Genomic DNA, 17,412 nt, shown 5'->3' on the forward strand with positions numbered 1-17,412 from the left:
TAGGGGTGAGCAGAACGTGACAAGACATGTTGCAGTGGTGCTTTTTATTTTTTTGTTCCAGTGTTCTTTATTTACTGCCATGGAGTCTTAGAAGAAAAGCATGCAAGTCAAAAAGGAAATATTTCTAGATTTCTCTTGGCTCTTACTTTTAGGAGACAAAAATTCTATTTTATTCAAATACCCAAAGCACACATTTATAACAGCTCTGTTTCACCAAGAAGAAGAATATGTCAAAATAATAAGAATAATAATGCACCTAAAGCAGAATTAAAATAAACATCACTAGACAGTTCTGGGGCAGATATTCTAGCAGGGGCAAAAATCCCGGAAGGAAAGGATTAGAAGAATCTCTGCGCTGGGACTCAAGCATTGATATTTTTTAAAGCTCCAGTGTGTAGCCAAATTTGAGAATCAATGCCCTAGTCAACTGTTCTTTCTCTATTAGAAAAAAATACTCTTATTTAAATCACTAAGCATGAATACTAATCGGTATTAACATCAATTAATATGAAAATATGCAATTTTAATAAGATTAAACTCTTTACAAAATCCACATACACTTAGGTACTGTGGTGTGCAAGAAAGACTCACAAAACTCCCGTCAGGAACGTTCCTCTATCATCTCTGTGACCTTGGGTAAAATTCCAGGACCTGTTTAAGCCTCAGTTTCCTCTCTGTAAAATAAAATCATATTTGTCCTACTTACTTCACAGAGAAAGCAATGTGTCAAAAGGCTTTCCAAACTTTAAAACCTTATATTTTGAAGTTACCTCATTTTTTCATACCTTTCAAGTGTGACCAGTCACTGCTTAATCTAAACATAATTCCTTCCCCAGGCCTTAGTCAATCTAACTCACCCTGAACTCTTCTTAGACTTTACACCTCCAGAGACCAGGAGCCAGTTAGCAATAAAATTACATCTAGGATTATTTCCTCAGCTGTCAGTTTCTCTCTTCCACAGCCATTGAAGGTTTATGACTCTGCTTAAGCCATTTGAGAACAAAATAACCTCATTTGGCCTTTTGATCAACTAGCTCATCTTTCCAGTCTTCCTCCTGCCTTTGTTCCTTCCTACAATGGGATTTCACCACCTTGCTACAAAAATATCTCTGATATTAATTTGTCTCTATCGCAAAGTGACATGGGGGGAAATCCTGGGCTTAAAGGTTATTAGACAAACAATCCCTAGATTCAAATCCCAGGTTCTCCACTGAAGTGTAGGCAATTTATTCCATTTCTCAACTTCTTCATCTGAGAGGTGGTAATAAATACCCCTACTTCCCAAAACCGTCAGAAAGAGTCAAAGAGATCACACAATTCTTCTGAAAGTAGAGCTGTATTGTTACTAACTTTAAAACAATGTTAAGTTCTATCCATAGAACATTCACCAATGAGTTTCACAACAGGTTTTTAGCTCCCCACCAAAAGTTGCCAGAATGTAAATATCAATTATATATTTATACTAAACCCAAAACAAACTGAAATAAAAACAAAGTTGCTTCTTTTTTTTTTTTCTGTTTCTCTCCTCTCAACATAAGGTCAAGCAAACTTAGGAAAGATAGATTCAAAAGATTCTCCATTTTTACAGCATTTCACTGTTTCCAAACCCAGACATATGTTGAATATTCACCTGGAATTCTCAGCTTTTCTGAAGGCCTCTCTGTATCTTGTTGGAACCCACCGGGCTTTTATTTTTGTCAGGGTTTGATGAGCACAGGACCAAAAATGCCCCTCGTGGGTTTATTTCGATCACAACTGTCTCCTCCCCAGACTAATTCAGGGGGTCATAAATGTGTTGCTGACAGCGGTATGGGGAATCTATTAAAAAGGTATCTATCCAGGCTCCATCCATCCCACACCCCAGAATCTGATTCTGTATTAGATGGGGCCCAAGAATCTGCATTCTAACCAGTACCACAGGTGGTTCTGACCTGAAGGTCACAGTATTTTTGAAACTACTAGGTGAAATGCTTTCCAATCGCAGTACTCAACTGACAATTGCACAAAAGATTTACATTACAGGGACCCCATGTTTGACTTCTGAGAGTCCAAACTGGAATTTACTGATCTTCCCCTCTGTATGTGCCACCACCCTCTGAATGAATCAGCCATAATCTCTGTAAGTGAGGGCAGACACATGAGGCCATTTAACAAGCCAGTAACCCATTGGTTTTTAACCCTGGCTGTACTTTTGAATCACCTGGGAATTTTTTGAAAGTCCAGTTGCCTAAACCATATCCCAGACCAGTGGTTCTCAGACTTCAGTTCCATCAGAATCATGGTAACAGGGGTTTTTGTTACAACATACGTCACTGGGCCTCATGCCAGAGTTTCTGATTTAGTAGGCCGAGAGTGGAGCCTGAGAATTTGCATTTCTAGCAAGTCCCCAGTAATGCTAACACTACTGGTCCAGGGACCACACTTTGAGAACTCGTCATCTGAAAAATTAAGTTGGAATTTCTGGCATTAGAAGTCAAGCAATAGTATTGTTAAAGATCCCCAGGTAAGTTCATTATGCAACCAAGGATGAGAAACACTGATCTCAACCCAAGTCACATGACACTCCTCAGGCTAATGATACATAATAAAAGGGGCACAGGTAAATAGCCATCATGAATTGGCTATAGCAGCAACATCCAGTTTCCAGAGGAAGCAGGGCCAGTGGCACTAGTAATAGACTCAGCGCAGTGGTGTGCTTATAAACTGACTCACACATACATTTGTCACATCTGCTGATTTCCATAGTGTAAAAACTTCCACCACAGCTCATTTCATACTTCCAACTGGACTAGATGTCATGGAATGTGGAATTGGGAAGAGAAGCACCTAACCAGTCCCCACAAACCTGTACATGCCGACTCTAGCATTTCCCAGCAAGTGGCTTCAGAAGTCGTGGCAGCAGCGTCCTCATTAAACTGGTTGTATGGTATAGCTTTGGCTGAAGTCAAAAAGTTAGTTATCCAGCTAACAGCTCTCATTCCAGTTTCTCAGCCTGGTTTCCCACCCTCCTAAGTAATACTGAAAGCTACACAGTAGTCCATCTAGCAAATTCCTTTCTACTCAGGTCACCCCAACAATGTTTCTGTTGCTTACAATTAAGAACTCTGAACTTCTTAAGACCTAAGACCTAGCATCTAAACTCCTGGCATCCTAGAAAGGATTTTGCTTTAAGATATTTGCATTTTAAGAAGGATGAGACTATTACACCAGCGTTACTCAAAACGTAATGAGAATCACCTGGGGATCTTGTTAAAGTGCAGATTCTTATTAGGTAGGACTGGGGAGAAGGCAGAAATGCAATTCTCACAAGCTCCCTCCGATGTGATGCTGCTGGCTGCTGGCCCCAGAACCACACTTTGGGCAAATCCTTGAATCGCAGAACTAAATTACAAAGGATGGAGCCCCAGATATGGAGTCCTTCCTGACACTCCTGATTTCAAGCCACTCAAGGAACGGCCTGCCCTCCTTATTCTGGTCAGTGCCCCAGCTGACCCTGAATATTTATCATGGCTGACACAGGCTGGTCTCAGCTGCTGTGACAGTCTACCTCTGAATGCCTGAGATACTGTGGCAAGTATCACCTGACTGTCCCTGACTACCTGTCTTGGAACACAAGCCATAAATTTAAATTCATTTACTCATACAATCAACAAATATTTGTTGTTTACCTCTTATGTGTAATACTCCCGACTAAGTTGAGATAATTCTAGATTCTCTGCCTGTGTGTTGAAATAAGCTGAACTGGGAGCATTGCCAGTGCCATTAAATGAGGACTGGCTTTAGCACATGTAACGAGAAGTTAAAGGTCAAGGGGATCTGTGTGGACAAGGAAAAATTCCAAGCCCGTCAGCAGTTTGACTGTAGGAAAATAAGACTAGATAATATGTCAATTCAAACTGTCAATCAAAGTCCATTATTACTATTATACAACCCATCTGACACTAGATCAATAGGGTAAGTACTTTCTGATCTCAGATCTATGGTATGACTAAGTTTGGGGGTGACAGCTAAACAATTGCATCCATCCTAGGTATGTGAATGTTATTACCAGGAACATCAATGCAAAGTAAAATGATAAACCACTTCCTGCACAGTGTTGTGAAAGAAATGTTCAAACCCCCAGAAGTTCTTGGTGTTCCCACCTACTAACACAGAAAAGGTAAAGTGCATGTCTATTTCTAAAATTTATAAAGTACCCATTTTGCAACTGAGTTTATGGGGAACATACATTTCACAGAGCCACCAGCTAACAACCGAGTCCCTGGGGCTGATAAGAGATTCTCATCATGCCATAGAATTTGAAGAAAGTGAAGAAAATCACATGAACTGTGAAAATACCTTTTCCCCTTTTTTCCAATTATAGCAGTTTTCTCTCCTTGAAAACGTCTATGCTCAGGTCCCAGGAATGATTTTGAACCAGGATGGAGGGAAATATAATAAAAGGATCCAATGTAAGTCTCCTTCTCCCCTCCACCCAACTCGGACCATCCACATAACACTCACTTCTTTATTCAACAGCAAATATTAACACTTACTATGTGCCAAGCACTGTGTTAAGTTCTGCAGATATAAGGGTTAAAATATGTAGAAGAACAAGAAACAATGGAGGCACAGAGTGGAAACAATCCTAGTCTGGGAGAGGCCTAGGAAATCTACTTGAGGAAGTGATATTTGAGCTAATGCCTGGAGGGTAAGTGAGCCATAACTAGGCCAAAAGTGAGGGAAGGGCACACCAGGCAGCGAAAATAGCATGTTTACGGGCTCTGAGGTTGGAGAAAACAGAGCATCTTGAAATAAAACCCATGATATTGGAGTATAATGAACAAAGAGGAGAGTGGAACTCTTCAAGGCCAATGAGGGAAACAAAGGCAAGAATGTAGAGGTCTGTGACGCTTACCAACTTGGATGACAGAAGACCCATGTCCAAAGGTGTGCTGAGAGATGAGATTTTAAGAGACAGAAAAAAGGCCTTGCTAAGAATCACCTCTCGCTGTTGACTAGGACAAGGTGCCCCCTGCCCTCTTCACTCTGTGACAGCCCTGAGCACATTGTAAAAAAGGCAAGCACCAACTGAATCTGTTTCTATCACCATTCCTATCCTCAGATCCTTTCTTACAACCAGTGGGTCTCCAGAGCCTGGTGTTCTCTTTGTCCTCCACCCACACCCATCCCCTATCAATCACAGCAGAGATGAGATGGTAGAGAGTGACTAATGCCAAGGATATCAGTGCTTTAATGGGATGCTTGCCTTAAAGTAAAAGCAACAATGAATAGGAAAAGGTGTATGCAGAGAGGGAAAGATAAGGAAACTTAGAGGTTTCCTTCAAGAGAGGTTCAGTAACTTGCTTACAATTACAAAGCCATTAAGAAAATCTCGTCTCATCCTCCATCTCTTCCAAAAAGCATCTTCTCTTCCTTAGTAGCCCACCCATTTTCTGGCCCACCAAAATTTTACTTTAACATCATCATTAATTGCATGTCTGGCCTGTTAAAAAAAGCTTATGTGCACCCCTCAAATGTATGTTAAACATCATGACTACTTGGTCTATAACCAAGGTCAGCATTTCGCCGACATGTATTGATGTTCACAAGGTAAACAGCAGATTGACCTTTGAAGAAACACTTTTACATGGAGCTTACTGAGTCCTAGACTCTAACAGGCCTATGCTCCTCCCACATGGGTCATTAAGTCCACCCAAATCCAAAGGACATATCAGAAACTAAGCCCTGTGCCATGTTGCAGTCACAAAACATTCAGCAAAGCACAGGTTGGGGATTCCAAACCAGTTTGAAGAGTGCATAATAATAGACAGGAAATGTTTGGATTTGGAGTGGAGGGAAGAGTTAATCAGAGAGTGTTCCAGCCACACGATCACAGTAACTAAAAGATGGATACCAACGAGCTTTCCTCCCTTTATTTGTATGTCTTTACATCTATACTTCCCAAGAAACAGTTTCACTTACCTTTTAAACAGCCAGAGGGCTACTTTATAATTAAGCAGAGATGCCAGGGAAGAAATGGGCATTATTTAAAAATGCATAAAGAGTACAAAGGATGACTACCAAAGAAGCAGCTCATCCCAGATGCCTCGGAGCTATCACTCTGTCAATGCTGTGGAGTACCTGCAGGAGAGACATTCATATAGGCCTGTGGTTCTCAAACTTTGGCATACATCAAAACCACCTGGAGAACTTGTTAAAGCACTCATTTCTGGGCCCCAGCCTCAAAATTTCTGATCTTCTGGGATGAAGCCCGAGAACTTGCATTTTTAACAAGTTCCCAAGTGATGCGAATGTGGCTGATCCAGGGACCACACTTTAAGAACCACTGGTGCAGACATTGTTAAGTCTGCCACTTTGGCACCGCTAACAGTTAAATCTAAAAGGTGACTTGAAGGGACTACCCTAGAAGAGAGAACCCTTTGACGTCCAGATCATAACAGAGGCTGCAGGCCCCATCAGATACAAAGTAAGTGGCTTCTTCCTGAAAGCCCAAGATCCTCCAGAACCCTTTACTGCTACTGGACCTCAACTTCACAATGAAAACATAACCTCTCTCCAGAAGCAGAACAGGAACAATTTGGGTTAAACAAAGCCCAGTGATTAAATCAGGCAACCAGAGGATGTGTCCCCACTAAATTATAGTGATAGCACAGATGTCATAGAGAAATCTCTAGAGCGAATGATGTGATTTTTTTAGGTAGAGCATAGAAAAGATAGCAAGATAGAGGTTTGGCCTTTCTTCTTCCGCCCAGGGAAAAAGAATAATCCAGCTGGAGAGACTATCATGCCTGGGAGATGCCTAATAATGAACTGTCTTTCCTCTCTACCTCTTTCAAATAAAGCTTGTCAAAACAAACTTGTTTGGGTCTGAGTGTCAAGGACAGATTTGGTCCCTAGCAAACCACAAACAGCAGAACTCAGGAAAATTGGGCTTTTACTGCCGCCCTGTTCCACCAGCATACCCTGGGTGGATGTGACATAGGAATCACATTCTTATCTTGTTTGGCCTTGTTGGTCCTGATTTAACCAGCTCTGGGGTTAAATCAGTGGCAAAGATGCCAGGCTCTGAATAGTATGCCTTACAGCATCATCCCCCTAGAGAATGGCAAAGGGAGAGATACAGGGCCTTTGCGACTGGAATCTCAGAGGGATATGGAGAACCATGCAATCCCCCAGAGATTTAGGATAAGTGTGACACCCCTTGGGTTTAGCTGAGCCCTGTTAATCCTTCCTACAATGAGTGTCTATCCTGTCAAGATTTGTGATTGAGAGCTGCTTAAACAGGTGAGAAAAATTTCAGGAAGCTAATATGTCCCATCTAATCAAGGCTAAGTGTTCCCTCTTTGCCCAAGCCCTCTTATTTGCATGAGTACCACATAGTAATGGATAAATAATTTTTTCAAGGTTGTTTGAGATGCAGGCCCTTAAATAAGTGATCTACTCCTCAGTTTCATCTAAAGGAGAGCTTACCTGGCAAGCCTCAAGATTTATGCCCTCATCAGTACCATTTCAGGTCTACTTCATCCTTCAGAAACCCAATACCACAAAATTGGATATGGTAGAGTTATAAGCCAAGGAATTACTTCTTCGTGCACACCCAGAAACTCACTTTTGAGTATCTTTAAGTCCAGGAGCAGTGAGCTTTAGTATTGGGTACTCCCATCTGTTCTTTTCTAACTACATTTTGAGTTTTCCTTATTCCATGGCTTTTCTGCTCTTCAGTCCAGATATACTGTTATATCTTCCACTTAGCACTCAGAAACAGTTTTTGAGAAAAATAGTTGGCAAGCGATCCCATTAGGGCAATGGGTCTTAAAGTGTGGTCTTTGACCTGCAGCATCAGCCTCACCTGGGAACTTGTTAGAAATGCAAATTCTCAGGCCCCACTCCAGACCTACTAAATCAGAAACACTTGGCCTCCGTGTTTTAACAAGGCCTCCTGGTGATTGTGGTGCCCACTCTAGTGGGAGAATCATTGCTCTGGAAGATAGGGGAATAAGGGGCAACAGGAAACCATGTTCAGCATAAGGGGTTCACTCAGCCCATAGACATCATTATTCTTTAGACTTATGTTATTGTGCCAAGGAAAAAATAATCCCAGATACTACATAGATGTTGTTATTTTCCTATTATGATGGTGTGCTGGAGCCGACTCCTGCCAGCTTGCGAGAAATGTTTGTTAAAAATATTCATGAATCTTACAAGCCAGTTGTTAAACTATTGGTGTCTTGAAATCTGCCATGGTTGGGAGTACTTACACCAGGGAAATCAGCAAATACTACCAGTCAGACCTCTTAATCAGAGAGCTGGTTTATCAGCATAGCAGTGACCTATTTTTAACTGGGTTGCCACTGGCTGTGTTGGGACATAAGGCAGAAAGAGAGAAAGGATCACAGGGTAAGGAGTCAAGATGTGGAATGGGACAATAGTGCAGGAGAGAGCTGGCCCAGTACCAGGGAAAGGCCAGAAAGCCAGTAGTCAAGACAGAGTTGGATGCTTAGAACAGGGCTCCCAGCCAGAGCTGGGGGAGGCATATTGTGAAGCGGGACAAAGAATATTTAATATAACTGGAAAAGTAAAATAGACATTTTTTTGTAAGCTTCTTGACTGGTGCTGAAGTACTGATGCATTCGTTCATTCATTTATCTCTATCAAATGGCTACCATGCTCCAGACATCATGCTTGCTTCAGGTGAAACAGCAATGAATAGAATAGGCAAAGGCCCCGCCATCACAGAGCTTACAGCTAGGTCAAGAGGCAGACAACGAACAACTAAATATTCACAGTCCATCACAGTATGTCCAGTGATGATAAGTAGCTATTTGATGTGGGACTATAAGTGGCTAATGATAACAAAATGCTCAGGCAAGTGTCATTGACAAAGTGACATCTGAACAGAGACCCAAAGGAAGTGAAAGAACAAGTCATTATTGGAAGATAATTCGCCATGGGTCTCTTGTGTGTTTTCGTACAACTTGGGAGCACAGGCATTGATTACCTTTGTTCTAGATATCTTTTTAAGGGTATTCATACAGCAAATATCCATGGAAGGTAGAGATAATGTCTTCCTCCAAAGTAAACAGTGGGTATATTTGCCCTCCGATATAATAAAGATAATGCCTTCCTCTGGAGGAAAGGGCAGGCATGCTTACTGTCCATTTTAAAAGATTCAGGTTTCTTAATCTCAGAGTTCCTCTCCTTTCAGACAACATAGTTGCTGTGCTGGTGTCTCCTGGTCCTCTTCATATCTTGTTGTGGGAATCGGGGCTCAGGGAACCACAGTCTTTAAAAAAAATGCTGCTACTCTGGCTATGGCTATCGTTGTGAGTAATAAAGTCATTTGTTTCTAACCCAGGAGTCTTGCATCTTCTGCCAGAATTCATGAAACTATGACAGGTTAACTTGTTAGCTTGCAAGCAGGGTAAAATCTCCAGCCCTTCAGAGTTCATGACAGCCATAAAAATAAATGAGGGAAGGGTGTTCCACGCAGGGGAAAGAGTAAGCACAAATGCCCTGAGGTGGATGATAGTCTTCAACCAGATTCTCCTCTGTGGCATGCTCTGACCTTTGATGGCTGTGTAAATTGACTTAGCTTGTTCTACCTAGCTCTAACTTTTGGAATGCCGCTTCTCGTTTCAAGATCTGTGACTTCCAAACCAGAAAGAAAGGGGAAGCATCATCCATGCCACCCCCACTTCTGGTCCCAAAGGAAGTCATACTGAATCTAGGGACACATAAAATGTGGTTTAACCAGAGGGTATATGGGTTGAGAAAAAACATTCTAGAAAGACTCGTAATGCTGAGAAAAAATGAGAAAAATGGAAAAAATCAAGAGAGAAAAGTAGGGGCATAATCCTCAAATAAGGACTCAGCCTCAGAGTTTCTGGGGCTAAGGCAGTAACAAATCACAGAAAGTGGCCAAGATCACAAAGGAAAAACACAATTAGGACAATCTGACTTATGTAAAGAATATATGGGTTGAAAAAAAACAGCATCTGGTATATAGATTCTGAGAGCCACATTTGAATGCATTTTTCCCAGAACACATCTCCAATCTGATCATGAAAGTCTATACATACACATTTGCCTTATAAACCACCTCTCTTTAGAAATGACTCATTTCCTTAAAATTGAATAGGTCAGCACCTTAGGGGGGACAATTTTTCTTAAAATTCCTACTTTCATCATTAAGAAATATTTGAAGTTGACTTGAGTTTTTTCAGTGAATAAAAAGAGTAAATTTAGCTAAGTCTAAGAACATAGTCAATTTTCCTCTTTTAAAATATTTTATTTTCTCTCTTATCTCAAAAGAATGTACTTCCCTCCTCCATAACTTTTACAAACTCACCATACCAATGAGTAACATGAGTATGTGAGTAGCTTAGAGTAGACAGGCATGTAAAATATACACAGGGGTTCAAGCACAATTCAATGCTGAGGTCATCAAATCCACTTCTCTGCTTCTATACAAGACTGCAACAAAATAGGTTAAATCAATTTTTGCCATGTTTTCAAGACCTTCAGTGAATGAGATCTTGCCATCCCTTTATAACAGTCGACTTTTAAAAATTCCTGTGGAGAAGGATTTAATTGAAACCATCATTATGGCAGTACTGTTGGAAATAGGAAAACTGGAAACCACCTAAATGTCCCCAAAGAGGAACTGTTAAATACCTAAGGCCATATGCATATGGCAGTACATCTTGCTGCCACTCAAATGATGGCATACAATATTGATGACATGAAAACACTGCCAAAATATTTTGTTGAGAGTTACAAAAGAGTACTTACAGTGGGACCACATTTCCGTTTTAAAAATTATATGCGTGCATATTCCTCATGTGGGCACAAAATGTTTATTAACATTTTATTTTATTAAGCACCTATTATGTGCCAGGCACTGTGTTAGGCTCTGAAAACACAATGGAAAAGACTAACACAATTCCTGCTCTTGTGGAACTTACAATTTAGCTTGGAAGATAGACAGATAAATAAATATACAAGCAGTTAGCAAATTGCAATTGTGAGAATATACAACAAAAAAATGGATATTATACTTTCCATCTGTGAAAACTCTAGCTCCGACATTCTGCTCAACCTCTCCATTTCAGCTGTGTGTTAAAGTTTTAGGACTTATTCTTCTTGTTCAAATGTGTTTTCCAATTTTTCCTATGAATATATTTTTATAATAAGACCAAAAAAACAATAATTTTAGAATTCCTGTAGAATGCTTTCTCATTAGGCAACTATCTCACCAAGAGTAACCTTGCATCTCCTGGAAATCCTCACTCCTCATCTTCTTTTTGTCAAGCTAATAATGGGAATTGTTTTAAACTTTCCTTATGGGTTTTATTTTCCAAGCCTTAAATCATCTTCATTGTCCTTTTATGAACTGCCTCCAAGTTTTCTATGATTAATGCATGCTCATTAGATGCTAAACAAATTTGTGGACAGATGTACTCCAATAACTATAAAGGCTTCGGTTTTATCAAAGAAGGTCTGTGGCCAGTACACAATATATATCATCTGTATCTATGATAAGCATACCTCTTAAAGCTGTGTTCTCCATAAAAGCATTCAATGTTCCCATTTCTTTCTAATTAAGATCTTCTTCCCAACTTCAAAGGCCTGGATAACATCCACAAATCCTAAATAATACATTTCATTTCTTTAAAAATAGCATTTCTCTAAAGCAGCACTGCACAGTTATTTCAATGTGTTGGGTTTTTTTTGTTTTTTTTTTCTGTCCAAACCTGTCAGCAGATTTGCTACCGCTCTGGCCATCAGACACAACACATCAGGTCCAAGCAATTTTACCAGCACAGCATTTTTATTTTAACCCTGGAAGGCAAGTGAGGAATGCTGCTTTAAAGATTGCAATTGGCCTGAGTGATTTTTTTGAGTATCAGTTATTTCTTGCCTAATATGTAACATTTCTCTAGTACGACTAAGCAAGAAGATGAAGTTCTTCTGCTCAAAAAACTGACACCAAAATGAAAAGATGGTATAAACAGGGAGGTAGAAACATGAAGATTTAGTGGCCTAGTTAACACACATTAAAAGGTCTGGAGCACTGGGAAAATACACACCACTGCCTAACCACCTCATACAACCCCTAGCAGAGCATTAAGATTAAGCTCTGCTCAGATGTGGGAAGTTTCCATGGACTAGATGACTTTTATGTGACGTTTTTATTACTGTTGCAAATAGCACACAAGGCCTAGCCAAATATGCAGTCCCATAATTATCAACCACAGGGCCGAGGCACTTTGAGAATTACCACAGCTAAAATTAAGCCTGACTCCTTCACTGACACTAAGAATTTGGGGAGCTAGAATGACACATGCACCACATCTTTTTTTTAAGTTTCTGTCCCCAGCTGAGTCTACACTGACAATATGGACAAAGCGAAAGCTATGGATTCAAATCAATCAATATGTCAATTTCCACACCTTCTCAGTGCATAATCTGAAATGTATTCACTTTCTCCAACACCATTAAGGCACACATATTTTCCCCCAAAAGGTAAAACCTTGCACTGAAATTTGTGTTTTACAAAGAAATTTGTAACAGTATGAATAAAAGCTAAATTATTCCAAGCCAATTTTATCAGCATCGTCAGTGAGATTCCAAGTTATCTCAAGTAAATTGCCTGCCCTCGATGAGTGAATACACAAAGACTCTCTCACAGAATTGTGAATTCCGGAGATGTAACAAATCAGAAATCATCCTCGATGATTTCCTATTTTGTTATTTTCATATGCAAACACTCTAGTATAGATTCTCTGGAAAAGACAAGGAAGGAGAACTGCTTCCAATGCAGGGCTGCCATGTCAGGCTGCACAGGCTGTGCACTGCAGAATTCCACAGGCTGACGTTCACAGTCTGGAGTTAGACAATATGACAGCCTGCATCCAATGGCTTCCATTAATCAGTGATTCAGGAGAGCTTATACTATAAAGGTTGAGGCTTGGTTGTGGCTCTTGAAGTACAGTTCTTTAAAATTCTCCTGCCTAAGGTTACCTTTATTCCCAAAGTCTAAAGAGATGAACACACAGGCTGAGGTTAGAACGTATGTGCTGCAAAAGTTAAGAGGATAAAGTAGCAGAGAGCTATGCAGATAATACCCAAGCTCAAGTCAAGGGGCTGACCATTTGTTACATTCATAGAGTTTCTCCTTACAATGAGTAATCAGTAAATACCTGTCAGATGGACAATTACATGAATGACTCCTTACGTGCAGCTTGGTCCCAGCTTACAAACTGCTATTCCTCTAGTGTTCTGTGCTCTCTTGTTTCTTAGCTTTTTTTTTTAATTTGCATGGGCAGGCATGGGGACTCGAACCCCGGTCTCTGGCATGGCAGGCAAGAACTCTGCCTGCTGAGCCACCACAGCCCGCCCATCTTAGCTTTTATAGAGATATATTTGTAACTTACACTGGATAACAGAAGTATGGTGTTTGCCTTCCAGGGTTCTCCTTCTACACCTAAGCTACTTCCCAAACGAACACCTAAATATTTGCTACGGGAAAATAGCAACAGCTTCATTTATTGAGAACTTAGCCAGTATATTAATTTGCCTATTTATTAATTCCAACTCTATCCACCTTCATTTAGACATTCCTCACCCTGTTTGGTATTACCTTTCAGAGGCTCTATCCCACGCATGATGTAAGAAAGAAAGCCTGAACTTTCAGCAGGCTTGTTTTCACTGTTTTTTCATATTCCTTGGCATTTCTATCACTAGGCCATGTCACGAGCCAATGGTTTCTGACACCCCAGAGCAGATGTTGGCTACCGTCATTTCTTTGAAAAGAAAAGTTGACTAGGGGAGAAGGAGTGTCCGTGCCTCCCTCTTTCTCCCTTGTCTTCATCATGCGTGTGTTACTTCCACAAATATTAATTCAGTCTTTCAGACAACTGGTAGCCGTTTGTCCAGGAACTACCCAGTTTTGCTTTATTTAAACCATTGCTTAATCTGGCTTCAACCGTTTGTGATCACACACATACATACACACATACAATGGCATCTTGTGGGCATTTGTTTTCACAATACCTTGAATTGATCTATTCCATGTGTTACATTTACCTTGATATACTGGTCAGTAACAGACAACCTCACAACATGCATACACTTGCTTATAAACCTACAATAGGGTAATATGGTCTTGTTCTTGCCATATTGTAAAATTGGAGAGAACAAAGCTTGAAGTTGGCCATAATCTCTTATAGAAACGCAACATTTCACAGAGGAAGGCCAGCCATGCATGTAGACAGAACAGATACTACTCTATCCACCATGACTGGAAACATGTTAGAAAACCATCCTTTCCATATGTATCTCTCACACTTTACCTAAAATATCTAACTAATTGTTTATTTATTCATTCATCTACTCCACAACCATTTATAGGCAACCATTCTTTACAAAGTTCTAGAAAAATAAATGTAAGTAAGACAAAGAATGAGTTAGATGAGTCTTTAGCTAAGCTAGGTGATAAGGGGATGAGGGATACTTAAATAGTTAATTACAGCGTGGCAAGTGCAACAAAATATAAGTGCATGGGGCATTATGGGGGCATAAGGCTGAGTGTAAGGGTAGTCCAGGGAGTTTCTTCTTGAAGGAGGTGAGCCACTAAGTGATCTGAAGGGACAAGTTAGATAATAAAAAGAGAAAGGTATTACAGTCAGAAGCCACAGCACAAGCAAAACACCAGAAGCAGGAACCAACATGGCACGTGCGAGAGTTCCAACCAAGATAGAGATGGTGTGAAAGAGGAAATGGTGAGAGATAAGACAGGGGAAGCAAGGAAATTTAAAAGGCCTAAAAAGCTTTGCTGTTGAGTTTGGACTTTATCCTGTATACAAAGGAGAACAATAAAGCAGTGTGCATTTTAGAGGGACTTTCTTACAGGTATTGAAGTCAGGCAAATCAGTAAGAAGATATTACAGAATCCAGGTGAAATGATTAAGACCTGAACTAAGACAAAAGAAGCAATGAAGAAGATATGGTGGTGGCAGCCTTTTGTTTTTTGGATTGTTTGTTGGTTGGTATTTTAGTTTGTCAAAGCTGCTGGAATATAATATGCCAGAAATGGAACGACTTTTAAAAAGGGAATTTATTAAGTTTCAAGTTTACAGTTCTAGGAACTTTCCAAACTAAGTCATTGACAGACAGATACTTTAACTCCAAAGAAAGGGTCAATGACATTCAGGGTTTCTCTCTCAGCTGGGAAGACACAGGGCTAAGTCCCCTAGGTTTCTCTCCTCATTTCATTAGATTTCCCTGGGGGCACCTTCCTTCTGCATCTCCAAAGGTCTCTGGCTGTGTGGACTCTGTTGGCTCTAAAGCTTTTTCCAAAATGGTTCCCTCTTAAAGAATTCCAGTAAGCAATCCCACCTTGAATGGAGACGCATGTCAATGGAAACCATCTAATTAAACATTACCACCCACAATTGGGTGGGTCACATCTCCACGGAAACAATAAAAAAATTCCGCCCAGCAATATTGAATGAAGATTAAAGAACAGGGCTTTTCTGCGGTACAGGACAGTTTCAAACCAGTACAAATGGCTTTGGGGGTGGCTTAAAACACAGAATTTTATTCTCTTACAATTCTGGAGGTTTGAAGTCCAAAATCAAGGTGTTTGCAGGGCCATGCTTTCTGTGAATGCTCAAGGGAAAGATCTTTTCTTATCTCTTTCTAGCTTCTGGCAATCCTAGATGTTCTTGACTTGTAGATGCATCACTCCAATCTCTGCCTTCATCATCACATGGTATATTCCCTATGGGTCTCTATGTCCAAATTTCCCTCTTCTTATAAGAACACCAGTCATTGGCTTGGGGCCCACTCTAACCTAGTATGACCTCATCATTTTTTATGTATATGATAAAGAGTTAATACACTTACAATACAAAAATCTCTTATAAACCAATAGGGGAAAACTTATCTCCCTAAGACCAATGGGTTAAAAACAGGAACAAAAAAGAATACAAATGGCCGATAAACACATCAAAAAATGTTCAACACAACTGAAACACAGAAAGCACAGAAAGAGAAAGAGGTCCTTTAATCCTGTATAGATTATTGTAATACCTGGAAACATCCTAGAGTATATTAACCAGATAATCAAAAAGTATTGGCAAAGTCCCCTGAGGGATGGGAGAAAGACTATGGAACTATTAAACCATACCATCACGGAATCCCCTGATACTGTGTCAAACTTTAGGGACACCCAAATCAATAGGCCATACCCTCAATCATGAGGCTTACTCTTGTGAAGTTTATGTAGGTAGCAGAGAAGCTTAGACTACCTATAGGCATGCCTAAGAGTTACTTCTGGAGGACCTCTGTTGCTGCTCAGATGTGGCCTCAGTCTCTCTAAGCCCAACTCTGCAAGTGAAATCACTGCCCTCCCTGCTATGTGGGACATGACATCCAGGGGTGAAAGTCTCCCTGGCAATGTGGGAGAGGACTCCCAGGGATGAATCCAGACCTGGCACCGTGGGATCAACAATTACATCCTGATCAAATAGGGGGAAATAAGTATAATTAATAAAGCATCAGTGGCAGGGAGAGTTCAAATACAGTAGAGAAACTACCCTGGAGGTTGCTCTTATGCAAGCTTCAGGTAGACCTTGCTACCTATCATAACCTGCCAACCCCCAATGAGGACCATTCCAGCCAATCCTAAAGAATACCTAGGGCAGTTGATAAGATTCCACAAGGGTTCCAGGCACTAGAGTAACTTTCCAGATGGGTCCCTGGTCCAGATAAGTCCTGAAACCTAGCCCAGCCTCACCAGAACATCAGATAGTTCCATCTCCCTACCCCATATTAGTGACAGACCCTTCCAATATCAAAAATTTAGAATTGCTATAGCCCAAACAACCCCTAAGAGAGGTATGGAAAGATCAAAAGTGATGGTGGAATTTTACATAGAAGAGAGGACTTAACAAATGAATATGAATGCTGAATCAAATTGATACCTCTTTTAGTGTCCAGTATTTTAGAACAACTAGAAGTAAAAATCTAAAATTGTGAAACTGTAACCCATGTTAAAGTCTGAAATATGTTCTACAACTAATTGTGGTGCTGGTTTGGAAATGTATAGCTTTTTTGTATATATGTTATTGCTCATAAAAAAAAAAAGGAAAAAAAAGTCGACTGTGATGGTAAAAAACTATTTAAGCCCTCTAGCCTCCTATATTCTGTAGCAGCTAGAAGGAAAAATAGGAGAGGATCGTATGGTAGCCCATGACAAACTCTGCGATCTATCCTGTAACTACTTTTTGAAGAGTGCTTTGTAAACTATTGTTTTTTATTTCTTTGCTTTGTATATATGTTATACTATACAATAAAAAGTTTTTTAAAATGTTTAACAAATTAAACTATATACCATTTCACTCT

General features: G+C 40.2%; 1 long non-coding RNA gene across 1 annotated transcript in view; it reads right to left on the reverse strand.

Moving 5' to 3' along the window:
- Nucleotides 1-582: 582 nt before the first annotated feature.
- The window catches only part of LOC143670412 (uncharacterized), a 74,493-nt gene continuing 57,663 nt past the window's right edge, over nt 583-17,412 (reverse strand). Inside the window, exon 5 of the long non-coding RNA XR_013169353.1 lies at nt 583-674. This is a non-coding gene — a long non-coding RNA (uncharacterized LOC143670412). The remainder of the gene's footprint in view (nt 675-17,412) is intronic.

Source organism: Tamandua tetradactyla, chromosome X (genome assembly GCF_023851605.1).
Source record: "Tamandua tetradactyla isolate mTamTet1 chromosome X, mTamTet1.pri, whole genome shotgun sequence".
Classification (NCBI taxonomy): Eukaryota; Metazoa; Chordata; class Mammalia; order Pilosa; family Myrmecophagidae; genus Tamandua; species Tamandua tetradactyla.